At 52.2% G+C, this 14,645-nt stretch overlaps 1 protein-coding gene across 2 annotated transcripts in view; it reads right to left on the minus strand.

Moving 5' to 3' along the window:
* The window catches only part of mia3 (MIA SH3 domain ER export factor 3), a 202,134-nt gene that overhangs the window by 18,566 nt on the left and 168,923 nt on the right, over positions 1 to 14,645 (minus strand). The window lies entirely within an intron of this gene.

The raw sequence follows: 14,645 nt of genomic DNA on the forward strand, positions 1-14,645 counted from the left end.
CATCGGTTCGCTGATCGGGAGTGCGTGCTAAGGTGGGCCAAGAAGGAGAGGAGCAGCAGGTGGGAGAACACGGAGGTTTGAATACATCAGGACTGGAGCGCGGAGGTCGCGAAGGAGGGGGCCAGGTAGAACCGGGCGAAGGCGGTGCTGCACAGGAAGGGGGTGAGGTTTGGCATGCTGCAGCCGATGCGTCTGTGGGTCACCTACAAGGACCGGCACCATTATTTTGAGTTCCCGGAGGAAGCTTGGGCCTTTGTTCAGGCCGAGAAGCTGGACACAAACTGAGGGTCGGGATGGGGGGGGGTCGGGCGTGGAGATGGTCGGGGATTGTTGTTGTTACGTTACATTTTGAGGGGGGGTTCTTTGTTCTTGTTTATTTTTGGTTCGGCGTGGGTGGTTAGGGTGGGTTGGGCACTGTTTTGGTTGGGTCTGTCGGGTGGGCTCTTGGAGGGGGCCAAGTAAACGGAGTAGGGGGTGGATGGCCGGTAGGGGGGATGGGGCCCCGCGGGGGAGGGGGAGGCCCAAGTCGTGGGTGAGGGGACTGGGCCTGTAAAAGGAGCTGCGCCAGAGGAATGGGGCCGGGCAGGTGGAAAGCGCGGGCTTTTTCCCACGCTAAAGGCTGGAGGGAGCGGGGCCGTGGAGTGCGTTTTTCCCCCCCGCGCTGGGAATGGAAGGGGGAGGCGGAGAGCCTGCTGGTGGGTAATGGAGGGGGAGAGGGGTGGCGCATATTGGGTCGGATCCCGGACTTGGAAGTGGGGGGCCTGATAATGGGGAGGGGGGGGGGGAAACGGAACGGGACGACTTTAGCACGGCATTGGATCCGGCACTGGACCGCTCCAGGTCTAGGACGGGTAGGAGGCCGGTGGCGGCTAAAGTGCTGAGGGGGTTTATGGACCAGATGGGAGGGGTGGACCCTTGGAGATTTGCAAGGCCCGGGGCTGGGGAATTTTCATTCTTCTCGCACGTTCATAAGGCCCATTCCCGGATCGACTTTTTTGTTATGAGCAGGGCGCTGATTGCGAGAGTAGAGAATACCGAGTACTCGGCGATAGCCATTTCGGATCACGCCCCACATTGGGTAGACCTAGAGCTGGGGAAGGAGTGGGACCAGTGCCCGTTGTGGTGCTTGGAGGTGAGGCTGTTGGCGGACGAGGTGGTGAGCATAGGGTCCGAGGAAGCATAGAGAGATACCTGGAGGCCAACGATAACGGGGAGGTCCGAGTTGGGATGGTCTGGGAGGCGCTGAAGGCGGTGGTTAGGGGAGAACTGATCTCCATTAGGGCCCACAAGGAGAGGAGAGAGCAGTGGGAGAGGGAGAGGCTGGTGGGGGAGATGGTGAGGGTAGACGAGGTATGCGGAAGTGCCTGAGGAGGGACTGTTGAGGGAGAGGCGTAGCCTCCTGGCCGATTTCGACCTGTTGACCACCAGGAAGGCGGAGGTGCAGTGGAGGAAGGCCCAGGGGGGCGATTTATAAATATGGGGAAAGGGCAAGTCGGATGCTGGCGCATCAGCTTCGGAAGCGGGACGCAGCTAGGGAGATCGGGGGAGTTAAGGATAGGGGAGGGAGTGAGGTTGGCATCAATGGGGTCTTCAGGGACTTTTATGAGGAACTGTATCGGTCCGAGCCCCCACAGGAGGAAAGAGGGATGGGCCGCTTTCTGGGCCAACTGAGGTTCCCGAAGGTGGAGGAGGGACTGGTGGCGGGATTAGGGGCCCCGATTGGGCTGGAGGAGCTGGCCAAAGGGATAGGGAGCATGCAGGCGGGGAAGGCACCGGGGCCGGACGGTTTCCCGGTCGAATTTTACAAAACATATGTGGACCTGTTGGGCCCGTTGCTGGTTAGGACCTTCAATGAGGCAAGGGAGGGGGGGGGCAAGGATCCCCTGCAGTGTGGGTCTTACAGGCCGATTTTGTTGCTAAATGTAGATGCCAAGGTGCTGGCGAAGGTCTTAGCCACGAGAATTGAGGATTGGGTGCTGCAGGTCATCCACGAAGACCAGACGGGGTTCGTGAAGGGGAGGCAGTTGAACGCGAATGTGCGGAGGCGCCTGAACGTTATTATGATGCCGGCAAGGGAGGGGGAGGCGGAGATAGTGGTGGCGATGGACGCTGAGAAGGCCTTCGATAGGGTAGAGTGGGGGTACTTGTGGGAGGTGCTCGTCAGGTGGGTTAGGCTGTTGTACGAGGTCCCGATGGAGAGTGTGGCCACGAACAAGAGGAGGTCTGAGTACTTTCAGTTGCATCGAGGGACGAGGCAGAGGTGTCCCCTGACCCCCTGCTCTTCGCACTGGCGATTGAACCCCTGGCTATGGCACTGAGGGAGTCGAGGAACTGGAGGGGGCTGGTGCGGGGTGGGGAGGAGCATAGGGTCTCGCTCTATGCGGACGACTTGCTGCTATATATGGCAGACCCAGTGGGTGGAATGCCATATATAAGAATGGGGAGGTAATGAGGATCCTCAGGGAATTCGGGGATTTCTCGGGGTACAAGCTCAACATGGGGAAGAGCGAGTTGTTCGTGGTTCATAAATGGGGCCAGGAGAGGGGGATTGGCGAGCTCCCACTTAAAAGGGCGGAGAGGAGCTTCAGGTATTTGGGGGTCCAGGTGGTCAGAAGCTGGGGGGCCCTGCATAGACTTAATTTCACGAGGCTGGTGGAGCAAATGGAGGAGGAGTTTAAGAGGTGGGACGCGTTGCCGCTGTCCCTGGCGGGTAGGGTGCAGTCAGTCAAGATGACGGTGCTCCCAAGGTTTTTGTTCCTGTCCCAGTACCTCCCCATTCTTATCCCGAAGGCCTTCTTTAGGCGGGTCAACAGGAGCATAAAGGGTTTGTGTGGGCGCGAGGGACTCCGAGGGTGAGAAGGGTGTTCCTGGAGCGGAGCAAGGGCGTTTGCCAGGCGGCAAGTGGTGAAATTCCCGCTGCTGCCGCCATGCACGGTACAGGACAAGGTGCTCTCGGGGGGTTGGGTTGGAGAGGGGAAGATTTCGGCAACATACCAGGTGATGCAGGAGGAGGAGGAGGCCTCGGTGGAGGAGCTGAAAGGTAAGTGGGAGGCGGAGTTGGGGGAGGAGATCGAGGAAGGGACGTGGGCAGATGCCCTAGGGAGGGTGAACTTTTCATCTTCGTGCGCGAGGCTCAGTCTCACACAGTTTAAGGTGCTGCACAGGGCACACATGACCGGGACAAGGATGAGCCAGTATTTTGGGGGGGGGGGGGGGGGGGGGGGGAGGACAGGTGTGTTAGGTGCTCAGGGAGCTCAGCAAACCACACCGATGTGTTATGGGCATGCCCAGCACTGGAGGAACTTTGGAAGGGCGTAGCGAGGACGGTGTTGAGGGTGGTAGGATCCAGGGTCAAACCGGGCTGGGGGCTCGCAATATTTGGGGTTGCAGAGGAGCCGGGAGTGCAGGAGGCGAAAGAGGCCGGTATTCTGACCTTTGCGTCCCTGGTAGCCCGGCGAAGGATTTTTCTTCAGTGGAAGGATGCGAGGCCCCCCCAAGCGTGGATTCCTGGGTCAACGATATGGCGGGGTTTATTAAATTGAAGTGGGTGAAATTTGCCTTAAGGGGATCGGTGCAAGGTTTTTCAGGCGGTGGCAACCGTTCTTAGACTTCCTGGCAGAACGGTAGACAATGGTCAGCAGCAGCAGCAACCGGAGGGGGGGTTCTATTTTATTTTTGTTTTTCTATACTGGGGGATATGAGGGGGTGTATATAGTTGCTATGTTTGCTATGTGTTTCGGCGGGTTTTTAATTTATTATTTATGTATAGGGGGGAGGGGGGCACTGGGTTTTGTTTTGTATTTAATTCTATTGGGTTCCTTTTACATTTTGTTGTTGATATTTTGTGAAAACTTTAATTAAAATTTTTTAATTTTTTTTAAACTCCACTTTCCCACCCAATCTCCAGAGAAGAATAGAATCCCTACAGTGCAGAAGGAGGCCATTTGGCTCCTTAAGTCTGCACCGCCCCTTTGGAAGGGTACTCTACCTTGGGTCAGACCCCCACCCTATCCGCTTTACCCAGTAACCCCACCTAACCTTTTTGGACACTAAGGGACAATTGGTCATGGCCAATCCACCTCAACTGCACATCTTTGGACTGTGGTATGAAACCGGAGCACCCGGAGGAACCCACAGTCAACCGAGGCTGGAATTGAGCCCTGGTCCCTGGAGCTGTGAGGCAGCAGTGGCAACCACTGTGCTACCGTGCCGCTCCATATTCCTCAGTATTTTTATGGGACATGGGTGTCGCTGGCTAGGCCAGCCTTTTTATTGCCTAATTGCTCAAGGTGGGTGAGTCACCTTGAACCACAGCAGACCATGTAGTACATACACACACAGTGCTATTAGGAAGGGAGTTCCAGGATTTTGACCCAGGGACAGTGAAGGAATGGTGATCTAGTTTCAAGTTAAGAAGGCGAGTGGCTGCAGGTGGTGTTCCCATGCATCAGCCCCTTGTCCTTCAGAAAGATAGAGGTCGACTTCCGGGTGCGGCGATGACCAGCTGAGTCGCACGTTTCGGCAGCTCCCTGTGAAACGGACTTTTGGGCTCTTGATAGGAGCCCCAACGGCAATTTTAACGGCTGAAAACACCGTGCGGTAAACCAGAAGGGTGTTCCCCCTGGACACGGTTGGAAAAAGGAGAGGAAAGTGGCCGGATTGCAGCGGATCCTTTGGAACAACGGCAAGGAAGGCAAGCAGAAACCAAGATGGCGTCGGAAGGTGACAGTTTCATATGGGGCCCTGAACAACAAGAGTTTTTGAAACGCTGCGTGGAGGAGATAAAAAAGGAAATGAAGAAAGAGTTGTTGGCCCCGATATTACAGGCGATTGAAGGGCTGAAAGAGGAACAAAAGACCCAGGAGCAGGAGCTTCGGGTCGTGAAGGCGAAAGCAGCAGAGAATGAAAACGACATACAAGGCCTGGTGGTGAAGTCGGAGATACAGGAGGCACACCAGAAACGATCTGTGGAGAGGTTGGAGGCACTGGAAAATAACGCAAGGAGGAACAACTTGAGGATTCTTGGCCTTCCTGAAGGTGTGGAGGGGGCGGACGTCGGGGCATATGTGAGCACGATGCTGCACTCGTTAATGGGAGTGGAGGCCCCGACGGGTCCGTTGGAGGTGGAGGGAGCATACCGAGTTATGGTGCGAGGACCGAGAGCAGGAGAAGCTCCCAGAGCCATAGTGGTGAGATTTCTCCGTTTTAAGGATAGAGAAATGGTCCTTAGATGGGCGAAGAAAACTCGGTGTAGTAAATGGGAGAACGCGGTGATCCGCGTCTATCAAGATTGGAGTGCGGAGGTGGCGAGAAGGAGGGCGAGCTTTAATCGGGCCAAAGCGGTACTTCACAAAAAAAAGATAAAGTTTGGAATGCTGCAACCGGCAAGACTGTGGGTCACATATCAAGGGAGGCACCACTACTTTGAGACGGCGGATGAAGCTTGGACTTTTATTGTAGAAGAAAAATTGGAATGATTGGACTACGAAAATGAACGTTTGGACAAAGTGGTGGGACGAGTGGGGGGGGGGGGCGAAGAGGGATTGTATGATTAATCCTGCGGTATGGTAACTTTTCTTTCTCCCACAGGTGGTGATGGGGGGAGGTGGGGAGGGAGAGGAGATGGGGCGTTGGCCATGGGAGGCGGGGCCGAGGGAGAGGCGCGGGCTTGGTTCCCGCGCTATGATAATTATGGCGGGAATAGAGAAGCAGGAAGGAGGGGGCGCCGCACGGGGCGAGCCGTGATCACGGGGGGAAGCCGAGGTCAGCCAGAGTTTGCTGACTTCTGGGAGCAACATGGGGGGAGTAATTACGCTAGCGGGGGGTCTAGCGGGGGGGGGGGGAATTACTGGGTTGCTGCTGCTGGGGAAAGGGGGGAGTGGGTGCGGGAAAGGATGGGCGGGGGGGCACCGTCTGGGAGAAATACAGCCGCGTGGGAACTGGGCGAGAAGCTGGAAAAAGATGATGGCTAACCGGCAAGGGGGGGGGGGGGTGGGAAGCCCCCCAACTCGGCTGATCACGTGGAACGTGAGGGGGCTTAACGGGCCGATAAAGAGGGCACGAGTACTCGCACACCTTAAGAAACTTAAAGCAGATGTGGTCATGTTACAGGAAACGCACCTGAAACTGATAGATCAGGTTAGGTTGCGCAAAGGATGGGTAGGGCAGGTGTTCCATTCGGGGCTGGATGCGAAAAACAGGGGGGTGGCTATATTAGTGGGGAAGCGGGTAATGTTCGAGGCAAAGACTATAGTGGCGGATAACGGGGGCAGATACGTGATGGTGAGTGGCAAATTACAGGGAGAGATGGTGGTGTTGGTAAACGTGTATGCCCCGAATTGGGACGATGCCAATTTTATGAGGCGAATGCTAGGACGCATCCCAGACCTAGAGACCGGAAAGCTGATAATGGGGGGAGACTTTAACACGGTGTTGGAACCAAGGCTGGATAGGTCGAAGTCCAGGACTGGTAGGAGGCCGGCAGCAGCCAAGGTGCTTAAGGATTTTATGGAGCAGATGGGAGGGGTGGACCCGTGGAGATTCAGTAGACCTAGGAGTAAGGAGTTCTCGTTTTTCTCCTATGTCCATAAAGTCTATTCACGCATAGACTTTTTTGTGTTGGGTAGGGCATTGATCCCGAGGGTGAGGGGAACGGAATATACGGCTATAGCCATTTCGGATCATGCCCCACACTGGGTAGACTTGGAGATAGGGGAGGAAACAGGAGGGCGTCCACCCTGGAGAATGGATATGGGACTAATGGCGGATGAGGGGGTGTGCTTAAGGGTGAGGGGATGCATTGAAAAGTACTTGGAACTCAATGACAATGGGGAGGTTCAGGTGGGAGTGGTCTGGGAGGCGTTGAAGGCGGTGGTTAGGGGGGAGCTGATATCAATAAGGACACATAAAGGGAAGCAGGAGAGTAAGGAACGGGAGCGGTTGTTGCAAGAACTTTTGAGGGTGGACAGACAGTATGCGGAAGCACCGGAGGAGGGACTGTATAGGGAAAGGCAAAGGCTGCATGTGGAATTTGACTTGCTGACCACAGGCACTGCAGAGGCACAATGGAGGAAGGCGCAGGGTGTACAGTATGAATATGGAGAGAAGGCGAGCAGATTGCTGGCACACCAATTGAGGAAAAGGGGAGCAGCGAGGGAAATAGGGGGGGTGAGAGACGAAGATGGAGAGACGGAGCGGGGAGCAGAGAGAGTGAATGAAGTGTTTAAGACATTTTATAAAAAATTGTATGAAGCTCAACCCCCGGATGGGAGGGAGAGAATGATGGAGTTTTTGGATCGGCTGGAAATTCCCAAGGTGGAAGAGCAGGAAAGGATGGCATTGGGAGCACAGATCACGGTAGAAGAAGTGGTGAAAGGAATTAGGAACATGCAGACGGGAAAGGCCCCGGGACCGGACGGATTCCCAGTTGAATTTTACAGAAAATATTTGGACTTGCTCGCCCCGCTACTGACGAGGACCTTCAACGAGGCAAAGGAAAGGGGACAACTGCCCCCGACTATGTCAGAAGCAACGATATCGCTTCTTTTAAAGAAGGAAAAGGATCCGCTACAATGCGGGTCCTACAGACCAATCTCCCTCCTCAATGTAGATGCCAAGGTCTTGGCCAAGGTAATGGCAATGAGAATAGAGGAATGTGTCCCGGGGGTGGTTCATGAGGACCAAACTGGGTTTGTGAAGGGGAGACAGCTGAACACGAACATACGGAGGTTGTTAGGGGTAATGATGATGGCCCCACCAGAGGGTGAAACGGAGATAGTAGTGGCGATGGATGCCGAGAAAGCATTTGATAGAGTGGAGTGGGATTATCTGTGGGAGGTGTTGAGGAGATTTGGGTTCGGAGAGGGGTATGTAAGATGGGTGCAGCTGTTGTATAGGGCCCCAGTGGCGAGTGTGGTCACGAATGGACGGGGATCGGCATATTTTCGGCTCCATAGAGGGACAAGGCAGGGATGTCCTCTGTCCCCATTACTGTTTGCACTGGCGATTGAGCCCCTGGCGATAGCGCTGAGAGGTTCCAAGGGATGGAGGGGAATACTTAGGGGAGGAGAAGAACACCGGGTATCTTTATATGCGGATGATCTGCTACTATATGTGGCGGATCCAGCGGAGGGGATGCCAGAAATAATGCGGATACTTGGGGAGTTTGGGGATTTTTCAGGGTATAAATTGAACATGGGAAAGAGTGAGCTGTTTGTGGTGCATCCAGGGGAGCAGAGTAGAGAAATAGAAGACCTACCGTTGAGGAAGGTAACAAGAGACTTTCGTTACCTGGGGATCCAGATAGCTAAGAATTGGGGCACATTGCACAGGCTAAATTTGACGCGGTTGGTGGAACAGATGGAGGAAGATTTCAAGAGATGGGATATGGTAGCATTGTCAATGGCAGGGAGGGTGCAGGCAGTTAAGATGGTGGTCCTCCCGAGATTCCTTTTTGTGTTTCAGTGTCTCCCGGTGGTGATCACGAAGGCTTTTTTCAAAAGGATAGAAAAGAGTATCATGGGTTTTGTTTGGGCCGGGAAGACTCCGAGAGTGAGGAAGGGATTCTTACAGCGTAGTAGGGATAGGGGGGGGCTGGCACTACCGAGCCTAAGTGAGTATTATTGGGCCGCTAATATTTCAATGGTGAGTAAGTGGATGGGAGAGGAGGAAGGAGCGGCGTGGAAGAGATTAGAGAGGGCGTCCTGTAGGGGGACCAGCCTGCAGGCTATGGTGACAGCCCCATTGCCGTTCTCACCAAGGAACTATACCACGAGTCCGGTGGTGGTAGCTACACTGAAGATTTGGGGACAGTGGAGACGACATAGGGGAAAGACCGGAGCACTGGGGGGGGTCCCCGATAAGAAACAACCATAGGTTTGCCCCGGGGGGAATGGATGGGGGATATGGAATGTGGCAAAGAGCAGGTATAACGCAATTGAAAGATCTATTTGTGGATGGGAAGTTTGCGAGTCTGGGAGCGCTGACCGAGAAATATGGGTTGCCCCAAGGGAATGCATTCAGGTACATGCAATTGAGGGCTTTTGCGAGGCAGCAGGTGAGGGAATTCCCGCAGCTCCCGACACAAGAGGTGCAGGACAGAGTCATCTCAAAGAAATGGGTGGGGGACGGTAAGGTGTCGGATATATATAGGGAAATGAGAGACGAAGGGGAGACTATGATGGACGAACTAAAAGGGAAATGGGAAGAAGAGCTAGGGGAGGAGATTGAGGAGGGGATGTGGGCAGATGCCCTAAACAGGGTAAACTCGTCGTCCTCGTGCGCCAGGCTAAGCCTGATTCAGTTTAAGGTATTACACAGGGCACATATGACTGGAACACGGCTCAGTAAATTTTTTGGGGTGGAGGATAGGTGTGCGAGGTGCTCGAGAAGCCCAGCGAATCATACCCATATGTTTTGGTCATGCCCGGCACTACAGGGGTTTTGGATGGGGGTGACAAAGGTGCTTTCGAAAGTAGTAGGAGTCCGGGTCGAACCAAGCTGGGGGTTGGCTATATTTGGGGTTGCACAGGAGCCGGGAGTGCAGGAGGCGAAAGAGGCCGATGTTTTGGCCTTTGCGTCCCTAGTAGCCCGGCGCAGAATATTGCTAATGTGGAAAGAAGCCAAGCCCCCGGGGGTGGAGACCGGGATAAATGATATGGCGGGGTTCATAAAGTTAGAGCGGATTAAGTTCGTCGGGGGTCGGCTCAAGGGTTTACTAGGCGGTGGCAACCGTTCGTCGAATATCTTGCGGAAAGATAGATAGGGGAGAACAAAGAAGGCAGCAGCAGCGGCCCAGGACTTTGGGGGGGGGAAGGGATGGGGGGGGGGGTGGCCTGAGACAAGGCAGTTGCCAATTAGGGCTAGTTTTTATTTTTTGTTATTTAATATTTATTTATTTGTTGTTGTTTTTGTTTAAATTTAAAAAAGGTCATTATTATTGTATTGTTACAATGTTGTGTAAAGGATGCACAATGTACTGTGTTGGTTGACCAAAAATTTTCAATAAAATATTATTTAAAAAAAAAAAAAAGAAAGATAGAGGTCACGGGTTTGGTAGGTGCTGTCAAAGGAGCTGCAGTGCATGTTATAGATGATGCAAACTGCCTCTACTGTGTTGGTGGTGGAGAGAGTGATTATTGAAGGTGGTGGATGGCATGCCAATCAAGTGGGTTGCTATGCCATGGATGGTGTCAAGCTTCTTGTGTTGCTGGAGCTGTATTCATCCAGGTAACTGGAGAGCATTCTATCATACTCTTGACTTCTGCCTTGTAGATGGTGGACAGACTTTGGGCATCTCAAGGCAAGTAACTCGCCACAGAATTCCCAGCCTCTGACCTGCTCAACTAGCCTTAGATATTTGTATGGCTGGTCCAGTTCAGCTTTTGAACACCGGTAACCTGCCAGGATGTTTATAGTGGAATATTCAATGACAGTAGTGTCGTTGAATGTCATGGGGAAATAATTAAGTTATCTCTTGAAGGAGATGGTCGTTGAAGTGCCAGGTACGAATGTTACTTGCCCAGGTCTTGCTGCACATGGACACGGACTGTTTCAGTCTGAGGAGTTGCGAATGGTGAACATTAGTCATCAGCGAATATGCTCACTTCTGACATTATGATGGAGGGAAGGCCATTGATGATGCAGTTGGGCCTAATACAATTCACTGAGGAACTCCTACAGCAATGCCCTGGGACTGAAATGATTGACCTCTAATAACCACAACCATCTTCCTTTGTGCTCGGTCACCACTGAATGCTACATGCAGTTCTTGTAGCCTTACTATAAAAAGGATATAGAGGCACGGGAGAGGATACAGAGAAGATTTACAAGGATGATGTCAGAAAAATGTGTATATTTTAAAGATATAACATGTGGGGCCTCTCTCTTGGGAAAATGTTGAGGGGGTGAGCTAATAGTGGGTTTTAAACATTATGAAATGTTTTGTTAGAACTTATAAGAGGGAATGTTTCCTTGAGGCGAAGAGCATTACTAGAGATCATCAACAGAAGATAGCTACCAAGAAAAAGGAAACCTTTTTTACCTGAAGAGTAGCGAGAATATGGAACTCTGGTGGAACATCAAGTAGTTGAAGCAAAGAATATAGATACATTTAAAGGGAAGCTGGACAAGCATATGAGGGTGAAAGAAATAAATGACTACCATGGGAAGTGGCTGCTGGGAGGTAAGTCTGTCCTTTAGAAGCACTTGTCTTTGCAGGTGCAGGCCAGTCGATTTCGGCGGGAGAACAGCTGGTGAGTCGGTTTCAGCGGGAGCAGTGCGGAAGTGTCTGCTGGGAGGTAAGTCTGTCCTTTAAAAGCACTTGTCTTTGCAGGGGCAGGCCAGTCGATTTCGGTGGGAGAACAGCTGGTGAGTCAGTTTCAGCGGGAGCAGTGCGGAAGTGGCTGCTGGGAGGTAAGTCTGTCCTTTAAAAGCACTTGTCTTTGCAGGGGCAGGCCAGTCGATTTCGGTGGGAGAACAGCTGGTGAGTCAGTTTCAGCGGGAGCAGTGCGGAAGTGGCTGCTGGGAGGTAAGTCTGTCCTTTAAAAGCACTTGTCTTTGCAGGGGCAGGCCAGTCGATTTCGGCGGGAGTGGAGCTGGCTGGTTAGTCAATTTCAGCAGGAGCTGTTTTAGGCGGGAACAGGAAGTCGACCCGCGGATGTCTGGGAAGACCCTCACCAATAAATTCTGGTGGAGAGGAAACCCGAGACATTACACGTGTAGTGTCTCCCACCCGCCCTCCTCCTCTAACCTAATAATAAAACCCATTGGTCTGAGGTAAGTACCATATTTTATTATATTATTATTATTTTTTATTAAAAAATTTAATTTAGTTGTTAGCCAGATCTTGGTAGAACGTTAGAGGAATGGCAGGGAAGGGAGTGCAATGTTCCTCCTGCAGGATGTTTGAGGTGAGGGATGCAGTTAGTGTCCCTGCTGATTTTACCTGCAGGAAGTGCTGCCATCTCCAGCTCCTCCAAGACCGAGTTAGGGAACTGGAGCTGGAGTTGGAAGAACTTCGGATCATTCGGGAGGCAGAAGGGGTCATAGATAGCAGCTTCAGGGAATTAGTTACACCAAAGATTGGAGATAGGTGGGTAACTGTAAGAGGGGCTGGGAAAAAGCAGTCAGTGCAGGGCTCCCCTGCGGTCATTCCCCTGAGCAACAAGTATACCGCTTTGGATACTTGTGGGGGGGGGGGACTTACCAGGGGTAAGCCATGGGTTACAGGCCTCTGGCACGGAGTCTGTCCCTGTTGCTCAGAAGGGAAGGGGGGAGAGGAGCAAGCATTAGTAATTGGGGACACTATAGTCAGGGGCACAGATAGGAGATTTTGCGGGAGCGTGAGAGACTTACGTTTGGTATATTGCCTCCCAGGTGCAAGGGTACGTGATGTCTCGGATCGTGTTTTCCGGGTCCATAGGGGGAGGGGGAGCAGCCCCAAGTCGTGGTGCACATTGGCACTAACGACATAGGTAGGAAAGGGGACAAGGATGTCAGGCAGGCTTTCAGGGAGCTAGGATGGAAGCTCAGAACTAGAACAAACAGAGTTGTTATCTCTGGGTTGTTGCCCGTGCCACGTGATAGTGAGATGAGGAATAGGGAGAGAGAGCATTTAAACACGTGGCTACAGGGATGGTGCAGGCGGGAGGGATTCAGATTTCTGGATAACTGGGGCTCTTTCTGGGGAAGGTGGGACCTCTACAGACAGGATGGTCTACATCTGAACCCGAGGGGCACAAATATCCTGGGGGGGAAGATTTGTTAGTGCTCTTTGGGGGGGTTTAAACTAATGCAGCAGGGGCATGGGAACCTGGATTGTAGTTTTAGGGTAAGGGAGAATGAGAGTATAGAGGTCAGGAGCACAGATTTGACGTCGCAGGAGGGGGCCAGTGTTCAGGTAGGTGGTTTGAAGTGTGTCTTCTTCAATGCCAGGAGTATACGAAACAAGGTAGGGGAACTGGCAGCCTGGGTTGGTCCCAGGGACTTCGATGTTGTGGCCATTTCGGAGACATGGATAGAGCAGGGACAGGAATGGATGTTGCAGGTTCCGGGGTTTAGGTGTTTTATTAAGCTCAGAGAAGGAGGCAAAAGAGGGGGAGGTGTGGCGCTGCTAGTCAAGAGCAGTATTACGGTGGCGGAGAGGATGCTAGATGGGGACTCATCTTCCGAGGTAGTATGGGCTGAAGTTAGAAACAGGAAAGGAGAGGTCACCCTGTTGGGAGTTTTTTATAGGCCTCCTAATAGTTCTAGGGATGTAGAGGAAAGGATGGCGAAGATGATTCTGGATAAGAGCGAAAGTAACAGGGTAGTTATTATGGGAGACTTTAACTTTCCAAATATTGACTGGAAAAGATATAGTTCGAGTACAATAGATGGGTCGTTTTTTGTACAGTGTGTGCAGGAGGGTTTCCTGAAAAAAAATGTTGACAGGCCAACAAGAGGCGAGGCCACATTGGATTTGGTTTTGGGTAATGAACCAGGCCAGGTGTTGGATTTGGAGGTAGGAGAGCACTTTGGGGACAGTGACCACAATTCGGTGACGTTTACGTTAATGATGGAAAGGGATAAGTATACACCACAGGGCAAGAGTTATAGCTGGGGGAAGGGCAATTATGATGCCATTAGACGTGATTTGGGGGGGATAAGGTGGAGAAGTAGGCTGCAAGTGTTGGGCACATTGGATAAGTGGGGCTTGTTCAAGGATCAGCTACTGCGTGTTCTTGATAAGTATGTACCGGTCAGGCAGGGAGGAAGGTGTCGAGCGAGGGAACCGTGGTTTACCAAGGAAGTGGAATCTCTTGTTAAGAGGAAGAAGGAGGCCTATGTGAAGATGAGGTGTGAAGTTTCAGTTGGGGCGATGGATAGTTACAAGGTAGCGAGGAAGGATCTAAAGAGAGAGCTAAGACGAGCAAGGAGGGGACATGAGAAGTATTTGGCAGGAAGGATCAAGGAAAACCCAAAAGCTTTCTATAGGTATGTCAGGAATAAGCGAATGACTAGGGAAAGAGTAGGACCAGTCAAGGACAGGGATGGGAAATTGTGTGTGGAGTCTGAAGAGATAGGTGAGATACTAAATGAATGTTTTTCGTCAGTATTCACTCAGGAAAAAGATAATGTTGTGGAGGAGAATGCTGAGCCCCAGGCTAATAGAATAAATGGCATTGAGGTACGTAGGGAAGAGGTGTTGGCAATTCTGGACAGGCTGAAAATAGATAAGTCCCCGGGACCTGATGGCATTTATCCTAGGATTCTCTGGGAGGCCAGGGAAGAGACTGCTGGACCTTTGGCTTTGATTTTTATGTCATCATTGGCTACAGGAATAGTGCCAGAGGACTGGAGGACAGCAAATATGGTCCCTTTGTTCAAAAAGGGGAGCAGAGACAACCCCGGCAACTATAGACCGGTGAGCCTCACGTCTGTAGTGGGTAAAGTCTTGGAGGGGATTATAAGAGACAAGATTTATAATCATCTAGATAGGAATAATATGATCAGGGATAGTCAGCATGGCTTTGTGAAGGGTAGGTCATGCCTCACAAACCTTATTGAGTTCTTTGAGAAGGTGACTGAACAGGTAGATGAGGGTAGAGCAGTTGATGTGGTGTATATGGATTTCAGCAAAGCGTTTGATAAGGTTCCCCACGGTA

The sequence above is a fragment of the Scyliorhinus torazame genome, chromosome 4 (assembly GCF_047496885.1).
Source record: "Scyliorhinus torazame isolate Kashiwa2021f chromosome 4, sScyTor2.1, whole genome shotgun sequence".
Taxonomy (NCBI): Eukaryota; Metazoa; Chordata; class Chondrichthyes; order Carcharhiniformes; family Scyliorhinidae; genus Scyliorhinus; species Scyliorhinus torazame.